Source organism: Pinus tabuliformis, chromosome 4_1 (genome assembly GCF_031772625.1).
Source record: "Pinus tabuliformis cultivar Carrire ecotype Pingquan chromosome 4_1, CPIR1, whole genome shotgun sequence".
Classification (NCBI taxonomy): domain Eukaryota; kingdom Viridiplantae; phylum Streptophyta; class Pinopsida; order Pinales; family Pinaceae; genus Pinus; species Pinus tabuliformis.
Window position 1 is genome coordinate 138,614,803 of NC_142303.1, and position 26,120 is coordinate 138,640,922.

The window sequence follows — 26,120 nt, forward strand, 5'->3', positions numbered from 1 at the left end:
TGTGGTATAATACAATCTTTCACTGACATATTTAACATTGTCCTTGCTCTTCTTTCTTGTTTCTGCCAATTTGGGACCGATGCTGATCAAACTGCGGGCCTCAGCTCATCCCCATTCACAATCTACCAAGCACTCTACGCTTCTACTAGAGTCTGCATCTTAAACTTCCAATTTTCATAATTGGAACCATCGATCTTGTTATGTTTATTCATGCATGCTTCAAATATGTTGTTATTCATCTTGGTGATTTAGAAAAATGCAAATCGATAAGTAAAAGATGTTAAATTTACCCAGATCTGCGACAGAGACATATCACTGTTGTCCAATCTCGCAACACATGCACAGATCACCATGGATTCCTTCTCAGCCTCCAGACAACCTCCTGTTGTTAGCTTTATCCTTGTTCTTGGCTTCCCCACTCAGCTTCTCTGACAGCTACAGCGTTGTTCTTGGCTCACTTTGCAATTTCTTTGATTTACACGATTGTCGCAGATATTTTCCCAATATCCGAGACTAGTCATAGATAAACACCAAGTTTCTGAAACTAGTCACAGAAAAACACCCAATATCCGAGACCGTCGCAGAAAAACACCAATTTTCTGAGACAAGTCACAACCGTCGCGGCCAAGGATAATTTTAGGGGCGAATGTTCGCCCTTTGGCGAAATTAAGGGGTTTTAAATTTTTAGTGGGCGAATATTTTGTATCTTAGTACATTTTTACAAATCACCTCAAATAGCCCACCTTATTTTAAGGGAGAGTGTAAAAAAGGTAAATTTAGCCCTTGAAATTAGGACTTACAACCTTCCATTCGCCCATTTTCAAGAATAGGTTTTATTTAAGTGAATCCATTCGCCCATTTTCAAGAATAGGTTTTATTTAAGTGAATCCTATGGGCCAAATACCATATTTATAAAAGAGGTATGGTAAATTAATAAAAACATAAATAAATGAGAGGTATGGTAAATAAATAAAACATTTTTTATATTTACTCCATAAGTCACCTTCTATACATGTAAGGGTGTAAACAAATAAAAATATAAGTAAAGTGGAGGTATGGTAAATAAATAAAACGTCTTTTTATACTTACTCAAAAGGTATGGTAAATAAATAAAAATATAAATAAACTAGACGTATCGTAAATAAATAAAACCTCTTTTTATATTTAGTCCATAACCCTCGTTCTATTTATGAAGGCTCAAGAAAGAGGTTTTATTTAAGTGAATCCTATGGGCCAAATACCATATTGGTAAAAGAGGTATGGTAAATTAATAAAAATATAAATAAACGAGAGGTATGGTAAACAAATAAAATATTTTTTTATATTTACTCCATAATTTATGAACACTCAAAAAATGGGTTATATTTAGGTGAAACCTATGGCCAAAATACTATGGGACAAATACCATGGACTAGATTGTTATTAATACCATGCAAAAAACCATTATTAACCCTAATATTAGAATTAATAAAAAAAAAAATGGCACATGGTATTGACCCATGGTATTCACCAAAATGGCACATGGTATTGACCCATGGTATTCACCTAGAATGTAGCCTATTTAAATGGGGGAATTAAACCAGCATGTAGCCTATGCTAAGATTCACTAGGACATTACAAAGTTTTATTATTTAGTGAAAGACTCACCAAGATCTTACAAGATTTTATAATTGAGTAAAATATTCGCCATGCCTGATGAGAGATTCGCCAAAAAATTATATATACATATTATATTATTGATAAAATCGCCTTCCATTTTTCCTATATACCATGGAGATTCGCCCATTTATTATATTTATAAATTTAGGGGGGTTCTTAAAATTTTCCCTGGTCGCGGCGGTACACTAGAAAAGTGCGACGATTGAAAAATAAAAATTTTGAGTAGGTCGCGGATATCCACTCAAAACTTTCGATGATTTCGGTTCAAAGAACCACCCACCAGCGAGCATACAAGTTTCTCAGCCCTGATGCTCTGATACCATGATAAAAATGACAATGTTTGTATTAATGAAAATAAAACCCATTGGTAAGCTCTACGAAAGAGAGTTTGAACCACGAGAGTCTGGCTCTGCAGAACGCTCTCCATTGTTCATCAACATTACACATTAAATAGAATACATGGTTTTAGGGAAGTTAGAACAACATCCTAAGAAATAGAAACTAATTCCTATCTTGAGTCTAAGTGAATCAACTCTACGTATTCTAGGATATTTTCCATTATCTTCAACAAGTGTCACACAACTATTAAGAAATATCCTGTGTTTGCCAACAAGGATTTTCCTACTTGATATTCAGTTGAGCATAAATATTTGCTCACAATGGTGCATGAAAGATTCATATGAAGTTCCTGCGAGTCATATTTACTTGAATGCCTCAAAATTCCTTATGTCATAGATGTTACTAGGTCCAGAGATAGATATCATATAGATCTTTTGTACGTTTTCTTTTATGTCATTTTGAAAATATTCAAAGCATGCAATTGCCCTCTCTTCATCTTAAGGATCAACGCCAAGCTGTGTAAACTCAAGAGGGGGATATTACATTGCGGGGAATCAAATGCGGATGGTCTGACTTAGGCTTAGAATTATTCCGTTTAGTTAAATATTAGTAATAATGGTGTACGTGCAGAGATATCAGAGATGCAATCACAGGTCCTTCTCGTTGAAAAATAGATGATGTTCCATAGATGAACATCCAAATGGACCTGATCACTTGTGCCTCGGGAATTCAGCTAGGTTTGCAAGTTGATGACTGACAATGATCTGCTTTCTAGGTTTAAGTTGCCTTACAATGGTATCGGGAATACATCACTTCTATTAATTATGTATTGCTTCTCTAGATTTCTATGAATTTTAGAAATCTATATGGATTTTTAGAAATCAAATATCCAATTCAATAAATATATTATTTTGTTTTTACAATGAAAAATCCTTTTATGATGAGTTAAAAGAATCAACTCCCTTGGTTCAATGGATTTTATCACTTTCAGAGTCACGCATTTTTTGATAGTGATTGTAGCATCACATGCATATCCACCTAAGGTTGCAAGCATACATGGGCGTCTTTACTTTATGGGGTATTTTTTTCTTTTGTTTCTCCTAATGAATTGAAGTGTAAATCTATTTTAAAGTGCAAATAGTGATGTATAATTTTTTAAATTATATTTTTAAATGTTATATATTGTTTAAGCTGATATTTAAATAATTTAGTTAATATATACTATCAAATAATTTACTTAAATAATGTATTAACATATTTTTGAAAAGTATAAGTTTTTAACATTTTACTCACATACTTGTTTTTACTCTAATTACTTTAAATGAAAATTTATTAGGGCATATGGATAACTAACTAAACATGAATGACATTTATTTTTCTTTATATTTTATTTTATATTTTAAGAGAGACTCCTCAAGTCCAAGTTGAGCATAGACATACTTACACATGACCTTCACATTTGGCTCATATCAACCAACATAGATCCATGTTAATCAAGGATATAACATGAGGTGAGAGGGATCAAATTTCTTAAGGTGCAAACTTATTTTAAAGTGGAAAAAAACAATGTGTAATTTCTAATTTTTTAAATTGTATTCTTGAATGCTATGTATTGTTTAAGTTGATATTCACACTAGCATAGATTCATCTTAACCTGGGATCTATCAATTGAGGAAAGAGATCAAATCTCTTGAGATGCAATCTCTTTTAAAGTGAAAAGAGATTGATCCACCTCAATACTTGATAGATTATGGGTTAAAATGGATCTAGGTTAGTTTCTATATACACTACCATATCTAGGTTCGATCCTTCTCTCCCTCTCTCTCCATTTCATCGTGTACCCTCTCCATCCCTCTCTACTTTTCTCTGTCAATTCCTTTCTTCCTTTCTTGCTCCCCATCTCTCTCTCGACCCTTCAACTCTATAACTATCTCCCTCCCTCCCTCCTCCTCTTTATCCCCCTCTCTCCTAACTCCATATCTATGTTTCCCTCACTCTCTTCCCTTTCTCTCCCTCTCTCTCACCTCTCCTCTCTATCTTCCATCCCATACTCTCTTTCTCTCCATCTCTAACTTGTCACTTTGTCTCTCTCTACCTCTATGACAATATGTGTGTTCTTCCCTTCCTATCTCTCCCCTCCAACCCCATCTTTTTCTCAGTCCATCTCTCCTCTCCCTCGCCACCTCTCCCTACTCATTCCTCTCTCTTGCTCTTTCTTACACCTCACTCTATCTCTCCCCTTCCCTTTCTCTCTATTTCTCCACCCCCAAGCTTTGTCACTAATCTCCTTCCCTCTCCCCCTCCCCCCTCATCTCTCTCTCTCTCTCTCTCGTTTTCTCTCTTTCCCACTCCCTCCATCCATATGATGGAGAATTTTCACTCTATGTAATCAATGTTATATGTAATAATCTTTTATTGTGAAATGAATAGTAGTTTTTAGGCATGTGGTATTGATAAGCCATGCTATTGGCCCATCGTATTTTAATATCCATCAATATTAGATTAGCATTGACCGATGCAAATTATAATGTTTAATTTTAAAAAATAAATATTTATTTTTCAATTTTATTAAAAAATATCAAACATTTGATTGGACCATAACTTTAAGGCTTTCTTGCTTTTCACAATATAATTCCATGTGTACAATTGGGTTACATGTTTTATGCCATAACTTATGGATATGGTATCAATGATTTTTAGATGTTTTTGTCTTAAGCTTTGCACCAAATCTGTCCAAAAATAAAATCCTTGAAAATAACTTATACTCAAGTAAATAACATATCTACACTCAAGTAAATAACATATCTACCATCAATTACTTCCCACCATAATTTAAGCAAGTGTTTGAATAAAAAATGGATAAGAATAAGATCTTAAAAATATACTTATAAGAGTTACTTTCCACTATTTATGCTTTCTCTAACACGTTAGTAGAATTGAAAATTACTACCCACCAAAATGTATGCAAGTAAATTTATTCAAGCGTTTGAATAAAAAACGGATAGGAATAAGATCTAAAAAATATACATACAAGAGTTACTTCCCACTATTATTTATGTTTTCTTTAACACGTTAGTAAAATTGCAAATTACTACCCACCAAAATGTATGGAAGTTCTTCTACTTTGAGCAAGAAATTTACTTATCCACTTCACATCTCAATTTATTAGTTACTACCAAAGAAAAGCTATAGCATGATTTTTCTATTAACCATTATTAATTTAGCATTGACCAATTTAACTTATATGAAAATTTTCCTATAGCATAATTTGTAACTTGAGTTGAAGGGGCTAGCTGACCTGCAAAACAAAATTATAATATTGGAAATTGAATTTTATTATTTTTATTACTTTTAACTTTTTAATATTAATTTAGCCAAGATTTATAGGTTTATACATCCAACATTTATATTACATTTAACCTTTTAGATTTATATTAAATCTATATGGATTTTTTATTAGAGATGACATTGCTATTATATAAAATTTGTTAAATGTTAAATGTTAAACATTTACGTTTGACATCTAAGAAAAGCTATAGCATGATTTTTCTATTAACCATTATTAATTTAGCATTGACCAATTTAACTTATATGAAAATTTTCCTATAGCATAATTTGTAACTTGAGTTGAAGGGGCTAGCTGACCTGCAAAACAAAATTATAATATTGGAAATTGAATTTTATTATTTTTATTACTTTTAACTTTTTAATATTAATTTAGCCAAGATTTATAGGTTTATACATCCAACATTTATATTACATTTAACCTTTTAGATTTATATTAAATCTATATGGATTTTTTATTAGAGATGACATTGCTATTATATAAAATTTGTTAAATGTTAAATGTTAAACATTTACGTTTGACATCTACCACCATACTCTGTTGTAGAGGGTCTCTAGGGAGAAAAATAAGTTAGTTAACATAGATCTTCAAATAATTTATTTAAATAATATGTTAAAATATAATTGGAAAATACAAAGTTTAAACATTTTATTCACATATTTTTTATACTTCTAGTTAATTTACATAAAATTATATTAAGTCATATATATACAATTAATTAAGTCAAATAAATCTCTCAACTTAATAATATTATAAATTTATAATTTAAAATAAATCAGGTAGAAATTTACAACACTTTCGCAATTTGTAACTAACACACATTAATGGTGGGTTGGTTCATATACTATGTTAGAACTTGGTTTATTGATGCGTTAACGCGTAGCTAGCTAAACACTTCATCACATTATTTTTCTTAATTTATATTATTGCTTTACGATCCCAAAAAATGTGCTCGCTGCTATGTCACAGAATATATATAGTAACAAATAACATAATTGTGAAGATTCATGTACATACTTCACCTCCGAAAATCCCATTTGGAATGCCTTGTTTTATGCTTTGATACGGTACACATTTTACTAATATATATATATTTCGATATTATTCACTAGATTTATATTAATATAGAGATGAATTTTTTTATATTGCATTAGTTTTGTTAACATTTTTCCAAAAAAAACTTATGAATAATCCATTGAGACTTTTTTGCCACGTGGAATAAATAGAAGTAATGCTTTGAATTATAAAAAAAAAGTATAGAATATCATGAGAACTAGCTATGATGTTTATCAAGTCTTGTTGCTATAAACTAAACCAAGTAGAAAACTAAAGTATCCATCGCAATACATATATTTGTCAAAAAAAACCAAAAATGACAAAAACATCCTGACACTAAACAACTCAAATTTCACTCACTGTAGACCTACACATAGATTTCTTGGTGGACTAATCGATCCAATATTATTAGTAGCAATGTAGTAGTAGAGTTAGCATGAGGGGAGGAGTGAGATTGAGCATTGATGACCGCAAACACTTCATAATGCTCATTTGACTCCATGTCTGAGTCTCAAACCACGTATTGCTCTATATGAGACAGTCAAACCATTATTCATCGAAGTTGTATCTAATATCCCTAAGAACTATCTTTATCTCCTCTTAACCTACAAAAAGCTTCTAGTTGCCTACTTTCTTTTCTCTAATAACCATGCTACGGAGAGTTTCTAATGTTTGATGAAGATTCATGGAATTAAGGAAGTGAACATTTCGCTTGTGAAACTTCCCTTAATCTCGAAATCACTTGAGGTTACTACCTCCTACATCCGAATCTAATAAGTAAACACGATCACCAAACTCTTTTACATCCAGTTTAAGAATTTCCTTACAAATCTCCACAGGAGCTACTTCGAAGAAATTTTCTACGGATTTCCAACCAAATAGTCTTTGTTGGCACATCGACGATGACCCAAGAGCGCGACCTCTGTGGTTGAGAAGGCATAACCGAGTAGCCATGAACATAATGAACCTGAAATACAAAGATCTAACATTTGTGGTAAACAAACTCACTCGAATGGTGTGAACAATGTGATAGTTAAGTGAGGTGACAAGAGAATTCATGAAATATAAGGTTACACAGATTATTTTTTAGGTTACACAGTGGACACAACTGGAGACCCAATTAAAACAACATGGAGAAGATACCCTGGTACCATACTCCACACATAAAGACTAGACAGCTAAAGGAAATCCCAATAGGGTCTGAGTTGTGAGGAGTTTCCAAGGGTAAGACTATGACAAGTTCAAATGATGGACGAGAGGTAGAATTGTGGAGAAAAAGAACAAAAAACATTGACCCTTGTGAATAATAAACAACAGAGCTTGAAAATAGTGAAACCTTGAATCATTATAGTTACCAAACAATATATAACCCACTCTTCACAATACTATGACAGAACCATACATTGACAGTGTTGCTGGAGTCCGGGGACTAAATTGTAATAGACGAGTAAACCATTTTGACACTAGAACAAAAACTTGCTTTAACACTATGAAAGATATATTTGAAGAGATAATCCTACTGCAAAATGGTATCCTCACAATTATGAGGCCAACGTGGAACCATTATTTAGCAACGTAAGTGAAGGCCACAAAACGAATACCTTCGCATCTGCGTGAAACGAGCGATGTTCAAGTCGATATATATAGAGAACTATCTTAACCCAAAAACTCCACCACCATGAAACCATAGCCATGGAAATATAAGGTGCTCAATATGTGATTGTCTAAGCATGTAGAATGAGGAGAGGTGTCAGTACACTCTCCATTATGAGCCAGGTGTAGAGAATGGACCAGTAGTCCAACCTTCCAAGACTGTTAAACATATTTTTCTTATAAATGATCTTAACTGAGGTGTCAAAGGTGACTTCAGGCGCATCCAATCGTCTAAGAGAGGATCAAACCATCTTTGAACAATCAGAACATAATGTATAATCAAGAAAATTACCACATGTAGGGATTATAACTCCCACCTCATGTGAGAAAAAACCATTATTCAAACAAATTTCATTTTGTCTTCCGACTATAAAGAGATAGATGTAAAATACCCCCATCAGGGAATTATACTCACTAACTTCATCCTATTATATGTATTTCCTTAAAGACGAGGCCTCCTTTCTCCTAAAAATCACCAACCAAGGTTCATTTAAGGCTACATTCCTCTCAAAGCTACTCCAATTCACCAATAAATTGGCTCCCTTATTTCCTTCTTGCTGCATATGTACATGAATAACGTAACTAAAGTTTGCTAACAAAACCTTTATGTTTATTAACACTTTCTGAAGGTACTAGTTTTGAATGAGTTTGTTTGTCATATTCTCTATGAATATTTTTTAGATAGTTTGGATGACTAATTGAGAGTCACCATGAACCTGGATAAAATGAAGACCTTATCTTATAACTATTTAGAAATATCTCTCAATTGCCACGAATTCTACAACATTATTTGTTACTATACTGCACGAGAAGGCATAAACATGTATTGGTTCAAATTTTTCATCCCTGAGAATTCCACCAAAACCTGTCATTCCTAGGTTTTCCTTTGACGCTCCATGAAAATTTTATTAGATGAAATCTCTTGGGGGAGGCATAAACAATCTATCATTATTTTCCTTATGTCCATTGTTCTTAGAAGGAATGGAGGCCCACATATTAGGTGAAACATTAAGTCTTTTTAATGCCAACCTCATACTCATCCATTTTTTTGTCCCCATAATGTGGGAGGGATGTCAGCATGTTTCCTAAGATTTTCTTGCCAATGGTTTCTTGTAGAAGGAAAATATGTCTTTATTTCCCTTCAAAGATTCTTATGTTTTCTCCCTTCCACAAACTCCACCATGTAAATCTGAGGGTGAGATGCCTTCCTATATTTTTTCGAACAATATGTATTATCTTTCTAGTAAAAGGTGACATCTCAATCCTAGAAATATTACTTCACATGTATTAATTGATACTACATCAAATTTTCCATTCTTAACATCCACATTCATGGAATTTTAATATTACATCTACTAGTGAATTTTAGAAAATTTTCAGTATCCACATTTATGGAATTTTAATCATATAACTATTAATTATTTTTAAGGACATTTTTTTATAATCATCTTAATGAATGTGGCCATACAAGATCATAAAAAATTTAAATGAAGGTGATCTTCTACCAAGTCACTTTCAAAGAAAGAACTACTTTTCATGTCTTCATTTGAACTTTTGTTAAGAATAGTGTGCTTCTATATTTGTCCTTGGCCATTGTAAAGTGGTGCAAAGAGCTTCATCCACATCAAATCTATAGATTACTCAAATTTGGGATTTTCCTTCTCTGCACATGCTCTTGTTCCTCTCTTGGATTTGTACCATCTTGGATATAGCATTTGTTAGTGTAAATATTTCGAAAATATGTGCCAAAAGTGCTTCACTTAAGTCATTGGTGACAAGTGACCCTAACAACAATATGTGACTGTTTACACTTCAGATATGCAATAATGAAATGAGAAAACCCTGCAGCATAGAGATTGTATGCCATCCAAAGCATGAAACAACAAGAAAAACTAATGAGATAACCCAATAGACGAAGACTTTTTAAATGAATAATATTTTTATTAAATACACATCGTGAAGGAGATCCACAACAAGGGTCTACAAACCCTCCTCTGTGGCATGGATCCTTTGATGTCCTTGCACTTCCGTGATCTTTTCTCTCTTTCAATGTGTGAAAAACCCAAAATAAAAGAGTAGAACTCAAATGGGAGCTCGAATGTGAAGTGACGATAGTGGTAGATCTTGAAAATAGAAAATAATAAAAAAATATTGACCAAATCAAGATCAAACTGTTAGGAATACTTTATTATATTTTTTGGAGAGTGAAGATATATTCAAAATGATCAAATATCTTTATTTATAAATAATTAATAAATAAAATGATTTATTAATTATTTCGCGAGCATTAAGAAATGTGTGAAATTGAAATAATTATTAAATAGTGATTTAACAATTATTCCAAAGATAGAATGAAGGAATGATAAATAAATAGTAATTTATTTAAATATTATTAGGTGATTTAGCCAAATGTAACAAGGAACAATTATCAAATAATGATTTAATAATTATTCCGTGAGAAAATTAAATAAATAATGATTTATTCAATTATTCTAATGGGGTTTGTTAATTTTTATCAAATTTTTTAATAAAAATGGTTTACTGAATTCTTTCCCATGGTGAAAGTGATTTTAGTACAGTAAAATTAATCCTACATGGTGTATTTCAGTCCACCTAATTAGAAATGGATAGGTGATGATTTTTTAGGTGATAATATATTACCCCCTAATGTATGAGTCTTAGGAGAAAATATATTAACCGAATTACGTTGTAGGTTACACTTCCACGAGACACCAAAAGAGAGAGAGAGAGAGAGAGAGAGAGAGAGAGAGAGAGAGAGAGAGAGAGAGAGAGAGAGACTATTGAAGCAATGAAAGGAAGGATGAAGGAATGGAGGGGGCAAGCCCAACTAAAATGATATAAGTCTCCTTTTATTTTTTTGTACATGATCTCAAATGAAGAGGGGGAGGCATACCCATACCCACAGAGATAACTGAGTACAAATAATAAAGGTGCACCCAATAATGTCGGTCTGAGCAACAAACTATATGATACATGATATGTTGGCATCAATAGGCCATAAAATAATACAATGAATCCCATATAGATAATGTGTCTCGAAATACATAGGCTAGGACTGAATATAATTACATATGAGTACATGGTACATAATCCCCCTCAAGATGACGTGGTGAGGCAGCATCACAACTAAAGAAGCCCCGTTGAACACGAAAGGGCTCTAAAGATCTGATCAAGCATCTAAAGGAGACATGCATGTTGTGGGCACTACAAGTGGTTGAAACCAAACCCATCAAATTTGTGGAACTACATCTAAGGCTGGAGCATATGTTGTTGACATTCGGGTATGTTGAGGGCTACTTGAAGGGACACCCCCTCATGAGGTCTCGAGCATCTCACACATAGCCCAAAAACACTAGTACAATTTATTGGATAACCAGACTATCAAGTGTACGATTCTCGATCGTGCAATAATGATTTGGAGTAGAGCACATGAGAAACAACCAAGTCAACACAAAATGATGATTCCCTTTGCTTGATCCAAGGCATCGAACAATGATGAAATATGGAAGCAAGGTACACTTCCCTCTAAACCACTATCCTAGAAAAAAAGTCCTGAAGTCGACAGAAGATGGGTTGCCGGACTTGAGGAAAAGAGGAATCCACAATAAAGGTACGAGGGATCATAGTAATGCGACTTATGGACTGAAACTAGTGATGAGGATGGAAGGATAGTATGGGACGCAGACTGACAAATTCCCTTGTTAGAGCATGATATGCATGGTTGATGTGGCAGGTACTGACTCAATTCCAAAAGGGATAGTCAATGATAAGAAGGAATAGTATAGCTGGAGGCCAAATATGAACACAAGGTGATGAATGTGGTGTAAATATGGATGGAACACTATAACAAGACTCAAGGGGACTCATAACAAAATCCATAAATGCAAGTGTGACTCATCTCGGATGCTATGAACAAGGGAAACTCGATGCTGCTACCACATGGGTGAGGCCTAAAGGGGATTGTAAAAACATGAGTAGATGATGGTTACTCATGACTAAAATCGACACATGAGTCAACCAATGCAACGATCAAGTGGTACCAAATTATGGGTGGCTCAAATGAAGAAATTTGACTTTAATAGCTAGCAAAGTGAGACCTCATGGAAAAATGGCTTCCACATGAAGTGTCAAATTACCAAAAACAAAGAGAGAGCCATTATAGAACTCGGTGAGAGATTTCCAAGGCTACCTGGTATCACCAAAAAATTAATCATCTAGCCTAATTTACTAGATGGATCGAAGTACACCATGGAAAGCCAAGTTTACCATAGTGAAATTGCTTTCACTATGAGAAATTACTTAATAAACCACCTTTCTTAAGTAATTTATAATTAAAACCATGAAGAATAACTAAATAAATCATTATTATTTTATTTTCTTCCATTAATAATTAATTAAACCCTTAATTCATTAATATTTCTTGTCGCATTTGACCCAGTTATGAAAAATAAACAGATAAATCATTAATTATCTTATTTTTCTCTAAGAATAATTAATTAATCACTAATTAATTATTATTCTTTGTTAAGTTTGAATAAATCCCTTAGGAATAATTTAATAAATCATTATTTGTTTCTTATTCCTTAACCAATTTCTTGAGATGATAAATAATTTATTTATTTATTTATTATTTCTAAATAAAAGTTTAAATACATTTTCCTTCCTAACAAGATATAATAAAATATTCCAAGTGGGTATTCCAAGAATGGGGTTAATAATAGTATTGCTCATTATTTGAGGATAACTCAACATTTTGTTATAAATAGAAGGGTTTTCCATTCATTATTCACTTTTGATTACTTTCATTGTTGCACTCACTGTTGTAACTCTGATTATTTTCATTGTCACATACCACGTTTTTTCCATTTGAGTTCCCATTGAGCTCAAACAATTTATTTGTTGGGTTTGCACATTATAGAGGAGAGAGACTCTACAGAAGGTGAAGATGTTTGAGGATAGCCTCAACCCATCCCATAGATGGGGACTGGTAACATTTATTTGTTCCCTTCACAGGTGTTATGATAAAATATATTCTTTTTATATGTGGTTTCCATTGGATGATTGGAGTTATTATTTTTTATTTTTTCTATTTAACTATGATTGTGGCATAGCTAATGACTTTGATAGGTTTTGTTTCTATCAGTTATTGTAGATCTACAATGTTTAGCAACCATTTATATTGTGACTATTTGTCATCCACAGTCTCAAGTGTTTCCATTTCATACATACTCGAGGAGAAAACACTATAAAAAAATTGGTGACTCCACTGGTTTTTTAATTCAAATCCAGAAATGTGGGTGACCTTCAATTTTGAGCTTAGGGTTTCTTCTTTTTTCAGTCTCTTAATGTTGTTTAATAACTTTTTAACACTAAATTTGTCAAATTTCTCACTTCCGAAAGTTTTCTGGTCTTTTCTACAAGTCACAAGAACGAGTCGCCACAGAGACGACAATTTTTTCCGAGATTTGCCGACGGGAAATCAAGGAGCATAAATCACAATTTTTTGTCCAAAAAGTGTGATCTAGAGTCCAAAGCGCACCTTTCAGCCCAAAAAGTGAGATCCCCCCTAAAAACAGGTCAGTAACTGCGATTTTTAGGGTTTCTGGGTTTTTATCAAACCTATTTTTGGGTTTTTACCGAGAGTTGTCTGTTAGGTTGTTTGACCTCTATCTCATCGTGCTTAGGCCTTGATCTACTTTGGTTTACTCTTCGAAGTGGAATTTATCCCCTTAGGGCTTCTAGTACACTTCCACCTTTATAGGAGGAGTTTAGCTGAGCAAGAAGTCTAAGTTTCTGCAGCACTTTCAACCATATTTTCCAGATATGTACCCTTTTCTTTCAGATCTTCCAAGATAGGGTGTGTCCATCCATAGATTCATATTAAACCTTGTTTGGTAATTGATCTTAGGGTCCCATTGGTTTCCTTAGGTTTGACACCCATATCCCTATATTTTTGCAATGATATTCCTCTCTAGTTTTTTTTTGTTGTTGCACCACTTTCCAGCAGCCTAGTGTCATTTGATCCTAGTCACACCGACACTTAGATCACTTGACCATTTTAGTGTATTTTTAGTCAATTTCGCCACCAACCAACACATTGTTTGCAAACCCAGTTTGGGTGGGGTTTAGTTAATTGATTTTTAGTTCATTTTTTGTTGCTAATTTAAGTTCATTTTCAACAATATTTTTTCTTTTTTCAAACATGATCTGGGCTTAATTAATAAAAAAACTTACACACACAAGCACACCTTAAGTGAAGGGTACTTGGTTTACACTGCCAAGCCAAGACTTAACATAATAAATTGATATCCCCACACAGAGACAAAGGAATATTGTTGACCTCCCTTCACCATTTCCATGTCACTTGTGTCTTAGCACCATTGCGCCATCAAGGCATTTGTCGTGGAGACCCTTAAGCCTTCATCCCCAGTTTCCGCTTGGGCATATTAATCCCCACCATAGGGTTCAGTTCATAGTCCCCCGAGTCCCCATACCGACTCTTCTCATAGTTCATTCGATTCCGAGCCTCCTTCACCACATATTGTCACCATGTCTAGACCCACAACTGGTGTAGGAACCCAACCTAGTGTTGGCTCCACTTCTACCTTAGTGGTCACATCTAGCGGAATAGTCTCAGGAACTGTTCCGACAACCCCCATGCTCCCTTCTAAGTCTCCTGGATTTCAGCCAGTTGATAAACGATCCTATAGACCACGATGCTAGTTTCTGCTATGCTAACTAATATTCCCTCAGACATCCCAAATTTTGATGGTATTTTGGAGACGACCCTACCAATCACATCTACTCCTTCCACATGTGGTGTTCATCCAACTCCATTACTGATGAATCCATTCATCATCAGTTATTCCAACGCATGCTCACTGGAGATGCTGTAAAATGGTATATAGACCAGCCCGCAACATCTCATTCCAATTTCGCAATGCTTTCTGAAGTGTTCCTCTCATATTTTCAGTCACCTCTCTGGTACAACATTGGTACGAAGCTATTGACCTCATTCCGTGAGTCCTCTCACACTCATCTTTCCGATCATGTTCATGAATGGCATAGAAGGCAAAGCATATGCCGTGCCCCACCCTTCAAAGACCGTGTCTATCTAGATTGGTTTCTTAGGAGACTTTTATAACCCATTGCAAATGATGTTGTGTCCCATTTTCCTCTCACGGAGGAAGAAGCTCTCCAAATAGATATAATATATGACCTGATTTATGCTCAATCTGGTTATTACTATACCATCATTCCAGACCTCCCTCGTTGTAGAGGTTCCAATGCACCGAGGGAATCATATGCCACAGATGGTGTCATTGGAAACGTTTCACACCCTTCCCCATATACTCATCAAATTTATGGCTATCCGCAGGGGGGCACCATTTCCTCCAACACTTATGCCCCTCCTGCTAGCAACATGTTTTCAGGGCGAGCCAATTATCAACTTGTCTACCACACCATTTCTCCTCCATATGCACAGTCAAGCGCTCCAACCCTCAAGCATTAGCGTCGTAGCCTCCCATGCATCCTCAGCCCCAGTAGCCACTGCCCCCTGAGGGTCAAGTGTTTTCACAAAATAGTGCGAAAAATCCCCAAAATTCGAAGAAAAAGAATAAGAGGAAGGGTAACAAGGGTAACCTGGGTAATAAATATGATCAACCTAGTAAACCCTAGGGGAACTAGCTAACACTAACAACCAGCAATAGGATAGTGAGCCTAATCAGAACAAGGTTACTCATACGAACCAGATTTGTCCAGGTTGTGGTGTACATGGCGATTATACACATGAATGTCCTCTCTTAGCCGAAATGCACCAAATGTGGGAAGCTCAGGCAGCTTCTCGAGGTTAACAATAACCTCAGAATCCTGTGCCATCCCAACTAAAAGTGCTTACAAATCCTTTCCCTCAGTAATGAATTGTCGTTGATCAACCTCAGCCCCTCTGGTATTAACCTGGAAACTTGGTCGCATCAATATGATAAGACATCAACCTCGTCCACCACTGCATCCAAAACCTAAGCATCTACTGAGCCTCTTACGACACCAAATGGTCCACTACAGATCCCAAAAGGACCATTACACTGTAATGCAACTTCTAACCGAGTTTCCCATACATAGAGTATATTAGATGACTTGGCGCAATCATCTGCCACCATGTCGATGCTGGAGGCACTCTAGCCATGCCCATCTCAAAAGAAATTTTTATTAACTACTTTGGGCATAGTAGACCCTTGTCACGATCGTTTCACTGTCTTCCGAGTTGATACATTAGAACATCCACCATTACCTTCATCCATTGCTTTCTAGATAACAGTCTGAGTCCGTAATGCCATCATATCATGATGTATTATTGACGAAGGTGTATCCACCTATCTAATTTTTGTTTCCATTTGGAAATAGCTTAAGTCACATGAGTTTTCCCCATCCACCATCACTTTGCGTGCTTGGGATGGACATTCCTCCCAACCTCTTAGAATGTATCACAATTGTCCAGTGACTCTTGCTTGCAAGGCTATCCATGTAGACGTTGAGTTTATTGATGCCCCTTTAGATTATAACATTTTCCTTGGTTGTAGTTACACATATGCCATTTTAGCCATTTCATCTGGGATTTTCCACAAGATGTTTTTCCCCCATGAAGGGAAGATCGTCACCATCGATCAATTGACTTACTACAAGCCCACATTGGTGACCTCCCCCGAGTCCATTATCTTGTCAATTTCAAATAATCAGTCTTCAACTCCTCTCACCGGTGTTTCACCCGGAGTCTATAAAGATGCCTCATTGTTGGGTGCCTTCCCTACTCCTCCTCCTCTCATCTCAGAGCATAACCCTTTAAGTGTTTGCATGTTACAAGTGTCACGTGCTACCCTCAAGGAGTCTGGTACATTTGATCCACAACCAACTCCTTAGCACCCTGCGGTTACCATCCCAGCTAAGCCATCTAGATCGACCCCCGAGGACCTCCTCCATTTGTGGGTGCCTCTCCTATGTTCCTAGTAGGAATTGTTCCTCCAGGTCTCAACCATTAAGGAGTTTTTCTGCTGGGACATTACCCTACAAGCTAGATAACTTTCTTATTTCTCCCTCTGGGAATATTTTATGTCCCTATCATGGCTTCGTTGTTCCTTCCTAACATGACTTTGGGGATCCAACTATGGTACATTGATCCCCTTATAAGCATTTCACCTAGTCATCTAAGACCTTATCATGCTTTAACCCCGGTTCAACCTCAACATGAACCCACCTCTATTGTGAAAGCATCCAGACATGGGGGCAAAGCTAAAAGGAAAGAACCTAAGGATAAGGCTCCCTAATCTCCTCTAGCCCCCAAGGCCCCAAAGTCGTCACCTCCATGCACTTTTTGTAAAGTTATTGGGAATGCCACAAATAATTGTCCTGAGCTTCCTCATCTCAAACCTTTGGTTCATGAAATGTTCCCTGAGTCAAATATCCCTGAACTCCATGTTAACTTACTGGGTCCACCTAAGAAACTCAAAACGTTATGCATAAATCGCCCTTGTGAGTTGTGCAATCATCATGGTCACTATTCACATTCTTTACCTCGTCTCAACGAATTCTGCGATTGCCTTGAGCCGCTTTGTGAATACGAGACCATTCATAGTGGAACACCTACTCCTCTACCCATGGATTCTAGTACCACTAGGTAACCAAAACAAGGGGATTCTAGTCCCACCATCATGGTCACTCCCCCCGTTGTCGAGATGATGAAAACCATGGGCCATATCCTTTACCTGTCGTCATCCTTGAGTTCCTCGGAGGCAAACCTTAATGAGGTTTCTGCATGCACTTCTATGAAAACTCTTTCGATAGAATCCCAGGTTTGAACATCTGTGGATACTCCTTCTACTAGCTCGTCTTCTACCATTCTAGAGAATGTGTATTTGAACCTTCTCTCTTAGGTTGATGTTCTAGGTACTGTTGCCACATCATGTAGTCAGTCTTCCTCCCGCCTGCCCATCTTCCATTCTGAAGAGGACATCATGGAATCTATGTCTAACCCTGATTACCCTACCACATAGGAAAGGGGGCATATTTTTTGGAGGATTTCGAAGGCCATCTCCTTCCTAATTCTACCAATGCACTCTACCTCAAGAAATTTTTCTCATAGCATATCCCTTTGATTTTCATGTCTTTATTTCTGTCTTGAAGTTAGGTAGGTTTCATCATATCATCTATTGTTTTCTACGCCTTTCAGAGGGATCCATCATTAGCATCGTATATCGGTCATGCTGACGGTTGATTCGAATTGGATCCATAGAAGACTGTCAAAGAACCATGACTGTATAAGGTCAAACAAATCTCTAAAGAAATCCAAAACAGCGATAAAAGGCACCGTGAACCAGTGGAAATGGCAGCCAACGTGGAACGATGAGGACCTTGGTCAAAGCGCACTAACCAAGGCCCATGGAGACCATGCAGGAGGCCAAATATCCCCCGGGAGCTAATCGCGCATCACTAGGCAAACATGTCCGCGAAGGAAAAGCCCAAGCACTCAGTCGCGTGGGGGAACTGGAGGACTGTGGGTAGAAAAGGGAAAAAGTGCCAAAACACAACGGTGGGACCCGCGCTCTAGAAATCGGTAGTTTTGATCGTGGTGCCCTTGAACGGTAAGAGATTTTGGATGAGAGCGGAGCAATTCCGTACACCGATTGATGCGTAGTAGATAGAGGTGAGAGAAAACCACCGTTGATCGCACATTATCAGTCGAGCAATTCAATCGCATGAAACATACGTATGGCATCATATCTGGAGGGCCCATATCAAATGGCTAAGATCGCGCCTAAAGGAAAGAAGTGGAAACGACAAAGAAATAAGCCACGTCTTAAAGGGATTTTGAATCCGTTTGACCGCCACGGTGGAGGAAGAACGCATCCACGACATAACTGAAGAAACGAACCAACAAAGCATGTTGGCGCCGTTAAGAGGAGGACAAGTGGCCACTCCCTGAGCATTCATGATGACGCCGAACAGGGAACTCCAAGTGCAACTACAAAAGGTCAATCGATAGGCGGAAGAGGAACCGAATAGGCATAGGGTTCGAATGGCTAAAACCATGAACAAAGGAAGAAGACAGTCGCTCAATTTAGACAGAAGTCGAGAGATGGAAGAAGTGGAACAGTGAACCCTGAGAGGAGGACTGAACACAGAGAATAGTAAAGCAGAGCAGAAGGAGACAGAGGGCCGAGCTAACCAAAGGTAGCGTCGAGCACCAGAGAGCTTGAAGATTCAATCCATCCCATAGAGGAATCTATCTGGACTGAGCATCACATTTGGCTCTTTCCACTGTAGACAAGAAGGTCACAGAGCTGGTAGGAAGAAGAAGAGTCTATGTACTCCAGTGGCTTAGGGAATCCAAGGACCACCCTACCAAGCAAAACTTGCTTTAGGAGAACTCACATTGAGTCCCTGTATTGTAATTTCTTTGCTTAAAGACACAATAAAACAAGGCCACCACTGAGAGTTGGACGGGAGACGTAGCCCTAGAGAATAGGGTGAAATCCTTATTAAAATTTCTTGTGTCTTTGTGTTTGCTTACTATATTTCTCTGCTGTCTTTTCCATTTTAATGTCTGTGTATTGGAAATCTAATCAATTCGTTGCTTCAATAACATAGGACACACACCAACACATGAGTCTTTAATACCTTTTCTTAATAAATCTTTAATTGATGTCACTCATAGGGTGAAAATCAGATCAAGTGGTATCAGAGCAAGGGTTGTAAGGTTAGACAAGCTTGTGTTCATTTAGCTGTGAATGCTCACAAGATCAATGCTCAAATTAGGAGAAGGAGAGTTGGTGGAAACTAATCCTGAAATTGGGAGAGTCTATCCTCGAAAGACAATGTTAGAGGAAGGTTCTGTAGGGCTAGACCCTCAATTCATAAAGAGTTTCCTAGCTATAAAGTCTATGGTTGAAGAAATGTACGGAGACTTTAGAAAGCAAAAGGTGGAAGATGCATCAGGCTCTAAGCAAGAGAAAGAAGAAGTTGTGTCTCACTTCCATGACAACTCCAAAGGAAAGAGGAAAGAGGAAAGCTTTCTCACACCTCCTAATAGCCCTGTGCACAATAAGAAAGCATCTTTGATTAAGCTAGATGTTAAATTTGATTTTCCTATATATGATGGAGAGCTAAAAGCTGAAAAGTTGGACAGTTGGAATAGACAAATTGATGTTTATTGTAGGGTACAGAACATAAACTCGGACAAGAGTAAGATTCAGCTAGCAAGCCTACGCCTAAGTGGCACTGCCTTGGTTTGATGGGAAGGCAGAACCCAAGCTGATATGAAAAGACATGGCAAGACCATCTTTGTCTGGAGTGAATTTGTTGCTGCAATTAAAAATCAGTGCTATCCATTGGACTACATGCAACAAGCCATGATGAGTTGGTAAACTCTTCGACAGTTGAAAGGACAAAATGTGCAAGGGTATACTCAAGAATTCAGAAAGAGAGCATTGATGTTGGGTATCTAATTAGACTCACTAGAGACTCTTTTGAAGTACATTGGTGGTCTACACAGCTACATGAGGCATACCAACCTCATGTTTAATCCCACTAGTATAGATGAGGTATCTGTACAAGCTACTCATCTAGAAGCTAGAGGAAAGAATGGCAATCCAGAAGTTGGGGGACCATCCCAACCCACTGTAAGCAAGAAAAAGGAGAAAAGAAAACAGAAGTGGAAAGTAAGGAAGGCTAACACTGCACAGAAATCCAAAGCTTCATGCACTTATTGTAAAAAGGAGGAGCATGATGATGAGCATTGTTGGATTCTACATCCAGAGCTAAGACCTAAGAAGTCCAAGGGAAAGAAGAAGAAGACAATTGTAGCTATTCAGAAAGATTTGGGGTTAGACTCAGGAGACGAAACAACTATAGCAACCACAAGTATAAAAGGTAAGAATTCTAAAGCATGTACTAGTAATTCTGCTCAATCTGTTATTGATGAATAAAATGAGAGAAAAAGACATGAGCTTTTCCATATTCGAGTTATTTCCAAAAATCAAAAGATTGATACTTTGTTTGATAGTGGCTCACAAGTAAATTTGATTTCTGAAGGAAATGTAAATAAATTGGGATTACAAACTACACCTCACAAGAAACCATACCCATTAGGATGGTTGAATGATAAAGCACAACTACAAGTCACTAGATAGTGCAAACTCAAGTTTTCTTTTGGGTTAGCATTTGTAGATGAGGTTGAGTTAGACATAATTCCTTTGGATATATGTGGAATTGTTTTAGGAAGTCCTTACTTGTATGATAGAAAGGCTATTTTCTATAGAGATGAGAAAAAGTATCTACTTGTTAAAGATGGAATTGAATACTTTGTAAGAGCTCATAAGCTCAAGAATATTTATACTCTCATAAACTCAGGACAGATGAAAAGAATGATAAGTTCATGTAAACAATTCTTACTGATGGTTGTAAACGAAAAGAAACCTGATAAAACCAATATATTTGAGGGCTGTAATGTTGAACAACAAGCTGATATAGAAAAGGTTTTTTCAGAGTATGATGTCTTGTTTCAAGAACCTCAAGGTCTTCCACCCAAAAAGGGAATAGTACATGATATTATTTTGTAGCAAGATGTTCCATTGCCTAACATTGGGATGTATAGGTTGTCTACTTTAGAGAATGTTGAAATCAAGAAGTAGGTGCAGGAGTTGCTCGAGAAAGGGTTCATCAGGCCTAGCACATCACCATGTGGGTCACCAATCGTTTTGGTGAGAAAGAAAGATGGCTCATGGAGAATGTGCATTGATTATCGAGCACTGAATAAGATAACAATAAAAAATCATTATCCCCTTCCTCGCATAGATGATCTTCTAGATCAATTGAAAGAAGCTGTTTATTTTGCCAAGCTGGATTTGCACAGTGGATACCATCAAGTCAGAGTTGCAAAGCAAGATGCATGGAAGACTACTTTCAAAACAAGGTAGGAATTGTATGAATGGCTGGTTATGCCTTTTGGCTTAACTAATGCTCCTGCTACTCTCATGAGATTAATGAATGATGTACTCAGACCTTTTCTTGATGATTTTATTATTGTGTATCTGGATGACATTCTAATTTTTAGTAAAACGTGGGAAGAAAATTTAAAGAAGACATTAGATGTTTTGAAAAGAGAAAAACTTTATGTTAAAATCTCAAAATGTGAATTTGGCAAAACATTTCTAAACTACTTGGGTCATATAGTAGGGGGAGGTGAATTGAAAATAGATACCTCTAAAGTGGCAGTCATTGTGAACTAGCCTAAACCCAGGTTTGCTACAGAAGTGAGAAGCTTCCTAGGAGCAGCGCAATATTGGAGGAAGTTCATTTCTAAATTCTCCTCGATTGCAACTCCCTTACATGCTTTAACAGGATTGAATAAGGTGTTTCAGTGGAGAGGCAAACATCAGAAAGCCTTCAACACCTTGAAAGAGAAAATACGTACAACACCTGTACTAGCACTGCCAGATCTACAAAGACCATTTGAGGTCCAAACTAATTCTAGTGACTATGCCATGGGAGCAGTCTTGACACAACATGACAAACCCATATCTTATCATTCTGAGACTTTTAATCCTGCAATAGTTAACTATCCTACATATGATAAAGAATTGTATGCATTAGTTCAGAGTGTGAAAACGTGGAACCATTATTTAATGGGCAAAGAGACAATAATACATACCGATCATCAGCCACTTCAATATTTACACCCCGAAACTAAGTTGCTGCAATCAAGACATTACAGATGGATGGGTTTTCTACAACAGTTTCACTTAGTCATCAGATATAAAAAGGGCATACATAAAAAGGTTGTAAACATGTTATCTAGATCCATTATAAGTGCATCTACCATACTTAAGCATAATTCTGTGCTACATGAAAGCTACATATAACAATATGCTCAGGATATGGACTTTAAAGATGTATATGCAACTTTGAGTCAAGGCAAAAGAGTAGAAGAATTGGACTATCATATAAAGGACCGACTCTTATATCATTGTGGGAAGATCTGCATTCAACAAATTGAGAGGATAAAGATAATTAGGGAAGCACATACTTCTCTAATAGCAAGTCACTTCGGGGTAAGTAAAACAGTTGCACAGCTGCAAAGATTCTGCTATTGGCCGAAAATGAATGAGACAGTTTATAGATACGTAAGAGGGTGTGCCATGTGTGCTAAAAGCAAGCCCAGCAATAGAAAACTAGGCTTGTACACTCCATTGCCAGTTCCTTCTCACCCTTGGGAAAGTGTTTCCATGGATTTTGTTTGAGGACTGCCTAAATCTAGGAAAGGTCATGATTATGTATATGTTGTTGTGGATAGGTTTCGAAAAATGTGTATTTTGATACCTTGTAGTAAATAGATCATAGCTGAACAGATTGCAAAATTGTTCTTCGAACATGTATGGTTTCATTTTGGATTACCCACTTCCATTGTATCCGATTAAGACACTCGATTTGTGGGGAAGTTTTGGTCTAGTCTGTGGGAACTGATGGACACCAAATTGAAGAAAAGCACATGCTTTCATCCACAAACAGATGGTCAGACAAAAGTAGTAAACAGGACAGTGATCCAGTTACTGAGAGGATATTGCAACAAACATCCTAAGCTTTGGGATGAACACTTGTGTTATGTGCAGCACGCTTACAACAGAGCCAAGCACTCTTCTACACATAGATCTCCTTTTGAGACCTATTTTGGTTTCACACTAAGGTCTCCTTTGGATTTTGTCTTTGGTAAAGATACCATGGTTGATGGACACAATTATGTGGACAAGGCAACTAGATTCATTGAACAGATCCAGGAGATCCGCCAGGCAGTATAGGAACAACTGGAAAAGAGCTAGGCCAAGTACAAGGCTAGGCATGATAAGCATCGGATGGAGCATAGTTTTCAAGTTGGAGACCAAGTCTGGCTGTATATCAGCAAGGACAGGATGCAAGGTGAAGGTAAAAAGCTAAAGCCTATCAGGTATGGACCTTTTAGGATACTCGAGAAGATTGGTGAATATGCTTTTTGCCTTGATTTACTAGCTTACATGCACATCTACTCAGTCGTAAATGAAGATTGCTTGAGATTGTTTGAACCTTCAATGATTGAGGACCCTGAAGAGAAAAGTCAATTACCTTCTATTGATGACCTGATACCTGAATAACTCAATGAATTGCAGGAAGACATAGTGCTGGACAGGAAGGTGAGGAAAACGCATAGGGGAGATGTTGAGTACCTCAGGATTGGGCTCAAAGGTTCAAAGCCAAGTAGTGCAAAGTGGATTGACATTGGACAAGTGAGAAAATAGTATCCTCACTTAGTCGATGCTTGAGAACCAACTTTTGGTGGTCCAAAAGATTTTTTTCTGTGGGAAGGCCATGATCCGAATTAGATCCATAGAAGACTGCCAAAGAACCATGACAATATCACGTCAAACAAATCTCTAAAGGAATCCAAAACAATGATCAAAAGCACCCTGAACCAGTTGCAATGGCAGCCAACGTGGAACGACGAGTACCTTGATCAAAGTGTGCTGATCAAGGCCCATGGAGACCATGCAGGAGGCCAAAGTAGCCCCTGGGAGCCCCGAAATGGGAAAAAAAGGTGATTTTTGATGTGCGACTAGGCGAACAAGGCCATGAAGGAAAAGCCTGAGTAGTCGGTCGCGTGGGGGAACCGTAGGACTGCGGGTGGAAAAGGGAAAAAGTGCCAAAACACAACGGTGGGACCCGTGCTCTAGAAATCAACGGTTTTGATCGGGGTGCCCTTAAATGGTAAGAGGTTTTGGACGAGAGCGGAGCGATTCCATACACTGATCGACACGTGGCAGGTGAAGGTGAGAGAAAACCATTGTTGATTGTGCACTATCGATCGAGCAAGTTAACCACGCAAAATGTGCGTATGGTGTTGGATCTGGAGGGCCCAGATCGAATGGCTGAGATTGCACCCGATGGAAAGAAGCGGAAACGACAGAGAATTAAACCGTTTTTTAAAGGGATTTGGAATCTGTTTGACCACCATGGTGGAGGAAGAATGCATCCACGACATAACTAAAGAAACAAACCGATGAAGCATGCTGGTGCCATTTAGAGGAGGACAAGTGGCCACTCCCTGAACATTCATGATGATGCCAAACAAGGAACTCCAAGTGCAGCTGCAGAAGGTGAATCGATAGGCAGAAGAGGAACCGAATAGGCATAGGTTTCAAATGGCTAAAACCATGAACAGAGGAAAAATACAGTCAGTCAAGTTAGACAAAAGTCAAGAGACAGAAGAAGTGGAACAGTGAACCCTGAGAGGAGGACTGAACACAGAGAACAATAATGTAGAGCAGAAGGAGACAGAGGGCCGAGCTGAACAAAGGCAGCATCGCACACCAGAGAGCTTGAAGATTCAAGCCATCCCATAGAGGAATCTATCTAGACTGAGCATCACATTTGGCTCTTTCCACTGTAGAGCAGAAGGTCACAGAGTTGGTAGGAAGAAGAAGAGTCTGTGTCCTCCAGTGGCTTGGGGAATCCAAGGACCACACTACCAAGCAAAACCTACTTTAGGAGAACTCACATGGAGTCCCTGTATTGTAATTTCTCTACTTAAAGACACAATAAAACAAGGCCACCAATGAAAGCTGGATCGGAGACGTAGCCTTGGAGAATAGGGTGAACTCCTTATTAAAATTGCTTGTTTCTTTGTGATTGCTTACTGTATTTCTTTGCTGTATTTTCCATTTTAATGTCTGTTTATTGGAAATCTGATTAATCCATTGCTTTAATAACACAGAACACACACCAACACATGAGTCTGTAATATCTTTGTTTAATAAATCTTTAACTGACGTCACTCATAGTGTGAATATCAGAACAACGATGCGAGTCGCTTCTCCAGGAATCTAGCCTCGGTAACCTGGGCCATTTTACTGCCTTGCATACGTTAGTAATTTCGAACGGAATGTGGATTGGATCTGCCACCAATAACTAGGTCAAATATGATTTAGTGATAGGTTTTTTAGTAGATGCCCTTGCTCATCACATA